Raw genomic sequence first — 14,703 nt, 5'->3', positions numbered from 1 at the left:
GGAGGTGGACAGTGAGTTTTATAGTGTGTTTGAAATTTTAGCACTGTCCTGCATGACATCCTTCTCTCTAAACTGGAGATGGATGGATCACTCAGTGGATAATGAATTGTCTGGATGGTCACACTCTAAGAATTGTAGTCAAAGGCTCAATGTCCCAGTACAGACAACTGGCCTTCCTCAGGTGTCAGTATTGGGACCAGCACTATTTAATACCATGGTGGTGATATAGACAGTGGGATCAAGCACATCCTCAACAAGTTTGCTGATGACACCAAGCTGTGGTGAAGTTGAGATGCTGGAGGGAAGGGATGCCATCCAGAGGGACCTGGACAGGCTTGAGAGATGGGCCTGTGAAAACCTCATAAAGTTCAAGAAGGCCACGTGTAAGGTCCTGCACCTGGTTTGGGGCAATCCCAAGCACAAAAACATGCTGGGCAGAGAACAGATTGAAAGCAACCCTGAGGAGAAGTACTTAGGGTGTTGATCAACAAGAAGCTCAACATGACGTGGCAATGTGCACTTGCAGCCCAGAAAGCCAACCATGTCCTGGGTTGCATCAAAAAACGAGTGGCCAGCAGGTAGAGGGAGGTGATTCTCCTCCACTTATGAAATCCCACCTGGAGTATTGCTTTCAGCTCTGCAGGCCCCAACATAAGAAGTACATGGACCTATCAGAGTAGGTCCAGAGATGGACCATTAAAGTTGTTGCAGGGCTGGAGGACCTCTCCTATAAAGACAGTCTGAGTTGTTCAGACTGGAGAAATGAAGGCCTTGGGGAGAACTTATAACAGCCTTACAGTGCCTAATGGGCATTACAAGAAAGCTGGAGAGGGAATTTTTACCAGGTATAGAAATTTGGCAGAAAATAAACCCCATTGCTTTGCAGATCATCCTCACAGATCAGAGAGACTGGTTGCAATTAAGTTTAATTTCTGATTATAACCAATTTGGCACTGTAAACCAGGTCACATTCAGTAAGATATCAGAGGCATCAATAGTGTGGGTTACACTACAATTCCAGTCACATTTAGGATCATAGATTCATGAATAGTGTGATTTACCAATTCATCACTGTAAGTCAAATAGAGTTCATTAAAAACTTTCTTGATCACAGATTCGCAAATAATGTGGTTTGTTGAAGAAACAAGTTATAGATTTTTGTGAGATTGCCAGTGATAAGTGCACTAAACCTAGAAAATATAAGTGTATACCTCTGTGTACAAGTATTTCTGGGTACAATTCAATGCAGTTGGAGGCATAAATCTTACCAAAGAAATGTCCCTGTTTTGGGATGGAGAGAGAAGCAAGCCTATCAACTTGTCTGCAAGGTGGTCATATTCTCATTCTCTGTCATGGAGGATTTCAAATGCCAATTTATACTTTTGGGACAAGTGGAGGTGAGACTGTAGTCAAATATCCTGTTACTTCTGTCATAAATGGGGGAGGCAGATACTTTGTATGTAAATGAGATCTATTGAGAGTTACAGAGAGAGAGATGATTACAAAAACTGTGGGTCTTGAATGAGGTGGAACAGAACTGTGGTATGTTAGTATCACTCCCTCTTCCACCTGACCAATTGCAGTGATAAGGGTCATCTGACCTCTGCCTTGTAACCTATCACTCCCTCAGCATGCCATCATGCCCACGGTAATCCATAGCCACAGTCTCATTCCATATCTCGTGGAAATCCCTCCACCACATAACTTCGTATCATATCTTATGGCTGTAGGCCTCATTCGTACAACATGTAATGACAGGACAAGGAGGAATGGCTTTAAACAGAAAGAGAACAAATTTACATTAGACATTAGGAAGAAATTCTTTACTGTGAGGGTTATGAGGCATTGGAACATGTTGCCCAGGGAAGCTGAGGACGCCCTGTCCTTGGAAGTGTTCAAGGCCAGGTTGGGCAGGGCTTTTAGCAACCTGGTCTAGTGGAATGTGTTCCTGTCCATGGCAGTGGGGCTTGGAACTAAGTGATCTTTGAGATCCTTTCCAACCCAAACTGATCTAGGATCCTATGATTCTATGAAATTTTCTTTCATGTCAGTGAAAGAAGAATGAGGCCTTGGTGTTACCCTGTACCCTGAGGAAGGATGATCTCCAGATGGTTGTGCAGATGGTATGTTACACCTGTCACTAGCATCCCGTCCACACTAGCCTTATGGGCTTCCTGCAGAGTGCTGACAGACAAATAGCCTGTTGGGGTATGTTGCAATTTATGATTTCATTTGAACAGGCTAAATACATGGACACAAACCATTTCAGGGCTGCAAGCTTAGACAGCACCCTGATTTGGTGCCTATTTATTTTTGTGTGTGTAGCTTTCACTCCAGTCACAAAGGTGTCCTTGATGCTGTCCTCAGGGGCAAGTGCAGATATCTCCAGAAGACTTGTCTCAATTCAGCATGTACAGGGTGGATACATTCACAGTTTGGCCTATCTTTCCTAATCAGAAGTAGTTGGATAAAAGTCTCTTCAAGTTGTTACTCTTAGTACTCATACTTTTTTTATATTAATTTGAGTATGCATGCTCCCGTCATGACTTGGACGCTACTGGTGATCCCTCATCAGTGGTCTGGATTTGGATCTGATTAGGAGATGAGGATTTTCAAACAATGTCAATGCAATGTATTCAAAAACTTCACTTAAGAAAGACAAAAAAAGGTATTTAAAGGGTATGGTAATTCAATTTTTTAAAGAAAAAAATTTTCAGAAGCCTCACTTTTCTCAGCTTTTTTTTGTTGTTGTTTTAGTTTGGGTTTTTTTTGTTTGGGGTTTTTTATGTGGTTTTTTTTTTTTTTCAGAGGTACATTTTCATCACAGTAGTGGAAATAGTAGAGGAATTATTAGAATTGTTTTTCTGGCAATATAAAAGTAGTTATAACAGTATGATTCAGACAGCTGCATCATAATCAAATGTCATTAAGGCAACACTATTAAGTCAGTTTTTATAATATCTCAAGGGGGTAGATTATCATGGCATAATTCAACCACTAAGAACAGACCCTTAACTCTTGTAAGAGCAAATCTTTAACATTGATCTCCAGAATAAGAGGCAAACAGCATAAAGAGAGAGCAATCATCACAAAGCATGGAATATTTCCAAGGCTGCCTCATGGACCTTTGAAGGTACAACACAACTATTTATATTTGAAGGGATAGTTCATACTGAGTCCAATTTATAGCTGAAATCAATAGAAATCTTCTCTGCATAGACCTTTAACCAGTAGTGCATCTGGTCCATGTCAAATAGTGCTGCTTATATTAACAACCATTTGGAAGTCATGACTTCTGAATTCTGAGTCCGCTTAGATTTCTGACTCCTTGAATAGAACTCAATATGTCATGCATAATTTTCTGATCTGGGAGAGTTGATTAGACCTGGAAGTCCAAGGTCATGTGACCCTTTCAGAGTCTTGCAATACCTCCTCTCTCCTTTTATCATGCTGACGCCCGGTGCTTGAGTGAAGAATTCTCTATACCCTGACAGAGAGCATTGTTTTCCCATTGCACTACTAAATGAGGCCAAGTTCAGTTGCTTAAACACAGGTACCTGTGCCATTTGCAAGTCTGAGATATACCAGGTAGCTGCATATGAATGGCAGATGAAGCCTGAGGAAGATCATGTCCTTCTTAAGCAATGGGCAAGATTCCTTGGGGTTTGTCAAATAAGAAACACTTTTGCTAGGGAAATTGAATCAAGCCCTGAATAACTGACTGAATGGCATTAATGTCACCAAATTTAATTGGCTGAACTGCAATTATGCAGTCTGAATTAGTAATCCAATTTTCTGAAGAAGAGAGAAATGCCTCACACTGTGGTTCATTCCACCTCTTTTAGGTCTGTTGCAGGATAAGATGAATCTCCTTCTGAAGCAGACTTTGTCTCTAGAAGAGCGTTGACAATCAGCATTATTTTCATATTTGGACAACTGGACCTGAACTCACTTGCCCACATACCTACTGACATTTGAGAGGCACAATTGTACCCTTCTTTGCCTTCAGTTATCAGTCTAGTAGGCACAGATCTAGCTCCTGTGTCATTTCTGCTAGCCCCTATGCAGAAGTGTTTGATACCTGAGTACCCTTCATATGTTACTAAATTAGTGTACATTGTCAACTATATCTACCTCCAGATGTTTGGGGAGATATATCCCACTTCTACTTTCTGATTTAAAGGACTTACTAAAAAAGACTCATTTTCAGAGGATTAGCACTGGATATAAAGAGGGAAAACAGATATTCAGCAGATTCGAAAGTCATAGGATTTTGTATAGGTTTAAGTGTTTAAATCTCTACGTGTCTGGTGAAAAGTGAGGATTGTTTACGGTGATAACCCTAAAAATGTGTATGATTTGTATAGTTTAACATTCCCAGAAGAAGATTCCCTGTTCCTCTGGACTTGCTTTCTATGCTAAGAAATACTTTAACAGGGTATTTTGTCACTCTAAATTGTCATCACTGTACTAGTAGCAGAAACTCATTAAATAATTAGGTTAATTAAAGGTGCACTTGGGCTATAAATGAACATTTTCATGAATGTAAGAGTATGCTATTGATTCAAGGGTTAAATTTTCTGCTGGACAAGTACAGTGGAAAGAACAGAGGGAACAAATAGCATGAAAGAGAGGATGGCAGCATTAACATCCCTTTTACAGATTCAGTGAGATTTCTCTGTGAAAGTGCCAGTGACAGTCATGAGCTCCAATTCAGAAGTGCTCTTTGGATTTTTGGTTTATTTGTTTCCAGTTCAAAAGACGACTAAAGCTAGGTCTCCATTTCTTTTGCATTCTCATCTAGTCTTAGTTAAGCATTTTAACAAGGCTGGTAATTAGCAGAGCTGGGTGACATGCCATTTTTCTACTTAATAGATTAACCTTGCAGACTTTTTATGTTGAACTTTATGATAAGTAATAATGGCAATGAGACCCTAACACACAATTACTGCAGATGGCTTGAGACTTTATTGATATCCCTGTCCACTCCATCTCTGTGCCAGGGATTTCTCTTTGAATACATGCTAGTGATTTAGTCACTATAGATAAACATATCATTTCAGCTTAAATTCTTGAATTTCCAATGTGAGACTGGAAGAAAGTAAATGTCACTTCTATCTTCAAGAAAGGCAAAAAGAATGACCTAGGGAGCTACAGGCTAGTCAGCCTCACCTATATCCCTGGGAAACTGACAGAACAAATAATCCTGGAAGCAATTTAAAACAGAATAGAATAAAGTAGAATATTTCATTTAGAAGTGACCTAAAATGATCATTTAGTCTAACTGCCTGACCAATTCAGGGTGAAGCATGTTAAAGCATGCTATTAAGTGCATTGTCCAATGCCTTGTACATGCTGACAGGCCTGGGGCCTTGTTCCCCTCTCTAGAAAGCCTGTTCCACAGTTTGATCACCCTCTGGGTAAAGAAATGCTTCTTAATGCGGAGTCTGAACCTCTTCTGGAGCAACTTTGAACTATTCCCATGTGTTCTATCACCGGATACCAGGGAAAAGACAAATCAGCACCTTCCTATCCTCTCCCCCTTTTCAGGAAGCTCTAGAGATTTCCAAAAGCATGAAGAGGAAATCATTCCTGAGCAACCTGACACCCTTCTGTAATGATTAGCTGGGTGAATGAGGGAAGAGCAGGTGATATCCTGTATTTTGACTTTAGTAAGGCTTTCAACACTTTCTCCCACAACATCCTCATTGACAAAATGATGAAGAACAGACTAAATAAGCTTGCAGGAAGTTGGACTGAAAAGTGGCTTAAAGCATTATGATGAATTGCACAAAGTCCACCTGTAGGTCAGTCACTGGCTGTGTACCCCAAGGCTATAGACTGATGCCAATACTGTTTAACCACTTCATTAAACACCTAGAAGATAATACACAGCGGACTTGCAAGTGTTGCAAAACTGGGAAGAGAGAGTGATACATTAGGTGGTTGTACTGCCTTTCAGAGGACCTGGACTGGATGGAGAATTTGGCTAAGGAAAACATCATGAAATTCAGCAATGCGAAATGCCAAGTCAGGCACCAGAGGAGCAATAACCCCAGGCACCAACAGGCTGGCACCAGACAACTGGAAAGTAGCTTTACCAAGGAGCATCTGGGCATCCTGGTAGACAAGTTGACAATGAGTCAGCAATGTACCTTCATGGCTAAGAAAATCCACAGGCTGCTGAACTGCACCAGGTAGAGTGTCGGCAAAATGTCAAGCAAGGTGGTAAATCCTTTAGATTATCAGTTAGAACCTTCATACTCACTTTGAATATGATATGTAGTTTGCATAGGTAATGAATGTTAAGAAAATATCATAGGACATTCTCAAACACTGAGGTTTTATTCAGGAATTTTCCCCATCAGAAACCTTAAACTTTAGCTTTGAAAGATCAGAAATATAACATGCAACATGCAAACAGTTTTAATTTTTAGTACTTGTAAGACCCCATGCTCTGAGCTACAAGCTCATTGAAGGGGTTTTACTTTAAAAATATACAAGGCTCCAAAAATTTACCTGCTGAATTTGTCAGAAGGGCCTTCAGTTCTTTTAATACCTTAAAGGAAAGCGCAAAGGAGAAGACGCTGCACACATTTCTCAGGAGGTCTAAAATAACATGCTTTTACTGGCAAACTTCAGAAAATAAGGGAACTTGGCAAAGGTATAAAGGGCCACATTCAACCAAAATAAAGCATTTCACAAAGCATTGACTTAGCACATGCTAACACATACAACTTAGCGAAATCCAATCCAGCTTTAAGTTACCCAAAATATTAAAAAAGAAGATTAGGAGAAGAGGAAGAAGAAGCAAAGAAAGAGAGATAAAAATAGAGAACTATAGCTACCACTTGGAGTTCTGTGCAAGTCTCGCTTCCACATACCCAGAAGTCAGGGTCCAAAACACATGGAGGGTACATGTTGCTGCTTTTATTTTCTTTGGTCCCTCTGTGGTCACACCCTCTACCCCCAGGCAGGACCTCTGGTGTGCCAGCCAGTCTGGGCTGGGTCAGGGGCTCTGGGATGTGGTGTGGGGCAGTGCTCCCAGTGTGCCAGTGGCCAACAGCTGGTCCAGGTCTGCCTAAGGAGGTCCTAGGGAGCTGGGGTAAGGGACAGGCATCACCTCACCTCTGTGAAATTTGACCAATCCCTTCCCCATGCGCACACACATTTGAGTTGGTCCAAGCCAACAGTTAATATAATGATGCAGTATCTCACAGTACTGAACAACAAAAGGGGTAATTACAAAATTATCTACAGATCAGAAGTTACCACAAAAATAATGCTAAAAATTAACAAAAAATTTTAAATTCAAAAGTAGGAAGAATGGAGAACAGATGTATTCTCTTTTTGTCTTTTCCCTATCTGCAATCCTGACACATCAGTCATCTCCCAGAGCATAGATGGAACTTTGTTCTTTATCTTCCTCCTCTCTGCATTACAAGTAAACATGTAACATCTGAGCTTAATTTCACTTAAGTTAGAAGATTACAGTGTTGGTATCATACCTGATTTGGCCTTATAAGCCATCTTAAGTAACCACATGAAATCACAGAAAAAGTAGTCATTTATAGTATATGATTCACCTCACTTTAATTTAGATACCTAAGACAAGTCAGAGGACTTTTGCTCTAAAAATGTATCTTTCTCTCAGTTGATCACTCAAATACGATGTAAATATTATTGACATCTAAAATCAGATGTGATGAATTTTAAATCTTAGGACTTGTTTCAGTTGTCTAACCAAGACACCAAGTGGCATTTGCGATACTGAAGATTCCCCTGCAACTTCAACTTTCTCCTCTGAAGTGGTGTAGTGCCTTATATCATATTTTATCACCCTTAGTGGATACACTGTGCATGCTTGTCAATTGAAAAGGACACTAGAAACTATATTTATGCTATTAAATGGAATTCTAAGAATGTAGCTGTCCACACAAGGTTATTTCTGCTCATGAACAGATTTCCTTTCAGAAAAAGTTTGAAAATTGCTTAACTTTGTAGATTTAAAGATTTTTAAGGGCCTCCAGAATTATGCACACTGTAAATGTCTCCCTGTAACCCTGTTCTGAACTAGTTTGTTTCTATCCATAAAGATTATTCCATGGGCAGGGAAAGAACATGGAAGCAACCACGGAAGCAAAAAAAAAAACAAAAGGAAGGGGAGAACAATTTCCCTTGAGACGCCTTTTTTTTTTTATTATGTTCAAATAGACTGCAATCTGATGTTTAAGGCAATTTGTTTCAAAGTAAAGCACCTGTGCAAATTATATACTGAATTGGTAAAGACAGCTGTGATACTGCTAATTTTCAGGATGCAACTCTGCTGCCAATGTAGAGGCATGGGTCCCCATAAAAAATTCAGGAAACTTCATAAACAGCATTCCCAGTGTGAAGGTGCTGCTGACAGAAAAGGAGTTGGAATGACAGCCATGTAAAGCACACTATGGATATCCCAGAGGTTTTGTAGAAAACTGAAACCTTATGGTTACTGCTGAGGTGACTGGAAAAAGCAATTGACTTCAAACTGCATGGATGTGTTTAATAAACTGTTTACACTGTGATGATTTGGGGACATGGAGGAGACTTCTAAATAAGATAAATGCTCGGAAAATGAAGGATGCTTGCATCTTCTCCCAGGGCTCTTCTGTCACATGGTCCTGTAGGTTTGTAGCTGTCTTTACATGTGCTGAATACAGTTCCCCAAGATAGAATCATCTATATTCTTGGAAATAAAATCTCAAGAGCACTTAGGCACTGTTTTTTAAATATCTCAGCAGCTGATAGTAAGTACAAGTTTCATGTGACTTTGACATGGTTTGAGAGCCCCGAAATCCAATTCCGTAGTTCTAGCCCCCTCCCACATCTCAACCCAGTGTGAGATGGGTTTTCCAGACACCACACGAGACTCAGAATGGGGGAAAGGGAATATATTACAATGACTGTACAAAATAAATACTACAATACATTATATACAATCTTAGCTATCTCTACCATGTCATAAAAGTATTTACAATGGATCAAATCTCTTCTCCCCTCCAAATAAAAGTCCATGAGGGAAGAAGGAAAAGATCCTTTCTGCTCTCAGAGCAACAGTGTCTCTAAGGCAGCAGGCATCTCTTCTTCTCATGCAGCAGCTGTAGCTGGATCTCTGCCAGTACACACAAGGGGGGTATCCAAGCCCTTGTGGCCCTTTGCCTCCAAGTGAGGGTCTTCTCTTCTGTGGGCTACGTTCACCTGGACAAGGTCATCTCACCACGGTCATATCAACGAAGTGCAGAAGCCTTTGTGACAGTCCGTATCTTCAGGGGATTCAAGTCCCCTTTGCAGAGCTCTGCGCTCTGTTCCAAGGCAGCGGGGGGGGGGGGGGGGGGGCATTCTTGTCTGAGCTTTTCAGCTCCTTACTGCAGTGCTGTAGCACTCCAAGACTCTTTCAAGTAAGAGTCCATCCTCCTCCTCCTAGGAGGGGTCTCCAATGAGTTTGGGGGGTTTTGTTTCAGTTCTTACCCCAACTTTCTCTCTCTCTCTCTGTAGAGCCTAGTTCTCTCTCTGCTGCTGGCTCTCTCTCGGCTCTCTCAGACAACTCTGTGTCTTCCTGCTCGGCTGCATGCTTGTTTGCTGCTCCTTATCTCTTCTGGCTCTCTGCCACTGTTCCTCCGTCCGCTGCTGTCTCTGCTGCTGCTCTGTCTGCTTCTTACAGCAGAGGAAACTTCTTCAGCTTTCTAGCTATAGGTACTTAGCCCAGTCTTACACTGTTCCAAGTCCCTGCAGACCCGCAGCTGGGGGCTGGGGGGGGGGTAGAGCCCCCCAGGGGGGCTCCTCCGCTTTCTCCTCATGGCTCTACAACATGGCTACTTCTTCTACAACCCCTACAACTACCTTTCTTCTCTTCCAGTCTGCTTGTGATATGTTTATATTTTGCAAAAGCGTTCATTGGGTAAAACTTCAAGGGTCACCACCCCCTGGGGTTTTACTATTTTATAACTTCAGGGGGAAAACTGTTTTCACCCCACCACAGACTTTTAACATTTTTACTGTCATCTCCATTAACAAAAGCAACCTACTGCTTATGGGAACCTCTCCCAAAGAAAAAGTCTTAGTGTGAGTTGGCAGTGGGATACCTTTCTAATCTGATATTTAAACCTGGGATGTGTTTTGTGAGTTGCAGCCCATTAAAAAGCAGGATGGCGTTTGCAATTAATCCTGACAAATCAACATCAACTGCAAAGTAGAGACTGCATAGCTTGAGTGAGGATATTCAAGAGGGGGTTTTAACTCAGGTCTGTTTTAGACAACATCTTAGACAAGCAGCTGCCAGTCTTGAAACTGGTTCATGTTTACCACTGCAGTGAATCCAGATGGTTGGTAGAGTACAACCTGAACACTATATTGATGTGCAGCAGGGGTAAAATCTATGCTTAGAACAGGATTGAGGTAAATTATGGAGGATAATGGCATATTAGCTGAAAGAGCATGGCTTAGCAGATACATCAGTGAGCAATGGAATTAAAATGCTTGTAAACTAATTTACATAGCACAGCTGCTGAACACAGCACCTGTTCAAAGTGGCTGTAAGACACTAATAGATGTAATGAGTGCAGAACTTCTGTCTGGTGAATTTTTTCTAATGATCTGAACAAGTGCCCAAAGGATATGAAGTAAATTGCAAGTCCTGTGCTTAGATATGAATGCTTACTTTGACTATGAAAAATATATAAAAAATGAATATTTATTTTAGTGTTAATGAATATTTCCAATAGAAAAGATAAATAGTAGAACACAGACCTACTGTGAAACTTTACATAATATTGACAATTTAGTTTCTGTCAAGAAAAACAATATTAGGAGGTGGACACTAGACTTATCTACAGGAATTTTAGCGAGGAAGCCTATGTTATGAAATCTGACAATATTCTCTAATCTTGTGTGCACCCCAGATGGACCTGACTGCCGTAATGGATACAAGAATATATTTTTCTACTTAATTTCTCCCCTTTGGTGCCTTGGTTTCTATAAAGAGAAAATTCAAGGAGAAAGGTCAGGTCTGATAGGAAAAGTATGCTGCAACAGAACTGGAAATTCAGAATATGCCCTGATGTGAGTCTGGACATGGTCTGGATAGCCCTCTGGAAGAACTTTCCTCTCTGTTCACTAGACAGTAAGCCTGGGTGCCCAGCTTAACTGTCCAAAGAGGAATACCCAAACTTAGACTGTGTGACTACCTCTACCTCTCTTTGCTTAGAGTTCTACAGTCCCACTGAAGGTGATGGAACTATCTTAGGAAAGGAGAAGAGACCTAAATATTCTACCCATAAGAATATACAAGTTATTTTGGAATTCAGGTTGACTACATTATCTTGTTAACAAAAATCCAAGGCATAAACATGAAGTAAATAGATAAATAGATAAATAAATAAAGCAACATTTCTATGGTTAATAGAGCAAATACACCCCAGAAGTTGGAAAAACAAACACAATCTTTGACAACTTCACACAACAATCATTGACATCTTCTTTAGAAGCTGTAATATTGTGCAGTTTGCAGAGGAGATGTAAATAGATATGTAGGAGTCAGAGTAATTTAGGATTGCTCTAGAGATCTCTGAGATGGATAATTCCTAAGAGGGGAATATCTTGAAGGGTCTATGAAATAATGATGAAGGAACCTATGTAATATGTTTTTCTCTTAATACCATTATAAGCATCACAACATTCTCCTTTGTCTGCATGATTGCAGACCACTCAAGTTCGCTCAACTCTAAAGATTCAAATACTGTAAAGACTTCATTGTCTTCAAACTGTTATTTATCTTCTCCTTTCTGACTAGTTTTAATAAATATATTTTGTGAAAATCAGTAGACTGCTTTTTAACCTTTTGCCTGCCCTTTTGTTCACTGAGGGAAGGGCTATAACCTTGCTACCCACAGCTGTGCTAACATATCCTCAATCAGTCATCTTCTCACTAGATCAGCTCAAAACTTCAGATGTATCTTGGCTTTTAATTAAATTAAAATGGGAGGAAAAAGTGCCCCTTTTATGCATGTGCTCCAAAGGGAACAAAATCTAGTGAGTGACTCACACACAATGATGCTGTCTATTTAGAAGTCTGAGAATTAGATGAAAATAGAAAAAAGGATACTTTATTCTGATCAGAATGAGAGTTTGATATAAAACAAAAAGGGTGGCTTTCTAAAACATTTCAAAAGAGTGTTTTTTCTGAAGGTGTGCTTGTGATAGAATTTCCCAACCTACTTCCAGGTCTTTGTACAAGTCAAGGAAGAAAAATGGAATTAATTATAGGACCTGAATCAGAATCTTGGATCCAGGTAGTAACAAAAGTTGAACATGTTTTGCACTTTTCTGTGTAAAATAAATAAAAAGACATGAAGATCAACATACCCACTTTGAAGACAGAACTTTGCTGCACACTCGATCACATTCCTCCAAAAGGAAGTCTGGTTTTCTCTCTCTGAAAGTCACCAACGAAGATAAAAATCAGGCTTCAGTGAGCCACACAAAAGTCTTTTCACTCTTTTTTCATGTCCTTCACACACTGAGTTCTCAGTGTCTGGCAGGGCATTTACAGTGGCCTGCAATGGCTTCTGAAGTGGGATTCATAATTGGGTGTTTTCTTTGTATCCTGTAGCCCAGCAGTGAAGATACAGGTTAGAAAAGTACCTTGAGAAATAAATATCCCCTCACTACTTTTCTTGTGTCTCTTTCATAACAAAGCTACCTTCTAGTGGAAGATGTCCCCGCCCATGGCAATGGGGTTGTTACTAGTTGATCTTTAAGGTCCCTTCCAACTCAGACCATTCTAGGATTTAATGAATATCACACCTGATTTGTTATGTGCCCAGTGTTTTCTTCAATGATACAGCACAGATAAGCTTCACGTCATTCATGTTACTGCTGATTAAAACCAATCTGGGGTCTCACAGATGGTATATTTCAATTTAATTATACTTTCTGATAGTGAATACATCTGAACAAATGAAAAAATGATGTGATGCTATTTTCTGCTGCAAGGCAGAACACGGTTTGACACAGACAGCTGTAAAATCTTAATTCAGGAGCTGTAATTGATTAGCGTCAGTATTACTGCTTACTCATCATTCAACAGCCAAGACTGGGGTGGAAATCTAAAAGTTGTCACCTAAAACAAGAGATAACAAACTGACAGACAATATGCTTTGAATAGATAAACAGTCATCCCAGATATTTTTGTCTTTTTCTCAGTGAAAGGAGTGAAAAACAAGATCAACAATGAAAGTTACATGGGACTTACATCACCACATGCAGAAGCAGAGAATCACCCTGGCACCAAGTCTGCAATCTTGACAATTATCACAAGTGCCTACTGAAAGCTATTGCTATCTGACATATGTTGCTATAAGTGCTAATTAAATCTCAGGGCTGTGTTCTATTATTAAAACAAGAGTTCTTATTGCTACTAAACAGAGATGCCTCCCCGCAGGAGCAGAGCTATCAGCTGCCTGGGTTTCCCTGCTACATCTTCCTTTTCTGTCCTTGGAGCACCATCTAAGCAGAATTTTGAATAAGTGCAGCCTGTGCCTGGATTTTGGGAATTTCCAGCAGAAGGTTTGCAAGGAGCTTGGCAGGCTGCAGCAGACAATGACAGGTGAGTGTAGGCAGGTAATGGGAGAAGGAAGGAGATATTCCTGCACCTTTAGATCTGAAGTGCTGGTAGCTGCGGTGTTAGCCTGGGTCCCCAGAGGCCCAGATGTGAGCAAGGCTGGGGCTGGGGGAGAGCAGAGCCGGGGATGGAGAAGTGGGGGCTGATTGCAGGAAGGGATTCAGGTTAGGGTTGAGGGAGCAGGGGGCTGTAGGGTTATTAGAGCTATGTAATGAGGGTTAGATGGGGAGGTGTTTGGTTGGCAGTGGAGATCTTGGGATGAATGAAGATAGGAGTACTGGGGGTCTGTATTAGATTTGGAAAGAATGGGAGGCTTTAGGCCAGAAAGCCTGGGATCTAGTAGTTTTGAGACAAGGAGGCTGTGGGACTGGTGCTCTGTAGATGAAGAGGAGTGTGATATGGTGGGGTTTGCTTGGATCCAGTGATTTTGTTTTTAATATGAGATTCTTTTCAGCAGAGAGCACTGGATAGCAGTGGATTCCTTCTACTCCCTACTTCTTTTAGATCTTTTTTTCTATTTTTCACTTATTTGAAAATGTGGTTACATTAATCAGGATGTACTGTAAGATCTGAATGTGCTTCTCTCCAGGAGAGAAGTACTTACAGTACATAGGGCAAATGAAAGAGAAAAAGGACAAGACAATTAAACCCCCCACAGCTTCCTTTCCCTGATTAGAGTTCATATTAGCTTTGAACTATTCTCATAATCCTAGTGCAAGGATTGAGATGCCAGTATGAAGCAGATGTCTAACCTTTCCTTAAATGTGAATGATGAACCTATAGCAAATTCCTTGCTCTGCTACTTATCACAAGATTTATCCCTACTGAGTGAAGGAGTCTTGTGCACCTGTTTGTATTCTTGATGCTAACATTTAGATGGGATCCGTACTACCCATGTCTGCCTCTTTTTACATATAACTTTCATCCAGAGATTATTCAGTGCAGCCAGATCTGGCTAGATGTTGTCCACTTCTACAGCATCTTTTGCACACAAAGTCAGACTCAATCTATGTGCTTGCCCTAAGCTTGTGAACCTAATGCTCACA

The sequence above is a fragment of the Pseudopipra pipra genome, chromosome 2, assembly GCF_036250125.1.
Source record: "Pseudopipra pipra isolate bDixPip1 chromosome 2, bDixPip1.hap1, whole genome shotgun sequence".
In the NCBI taxonomy this organism is placed as follows: domain Eukaryota; kingdom Metazoa; phylum Chordata; class Aves; order Passeriformes; family Pipridae; genus Pseudopipra; species Pseudopipra pipra.
The sequence above is the reverse complement of the archived record's forward strand: the minus strand, read 5'-3'. Positions refer to the sequence as shown.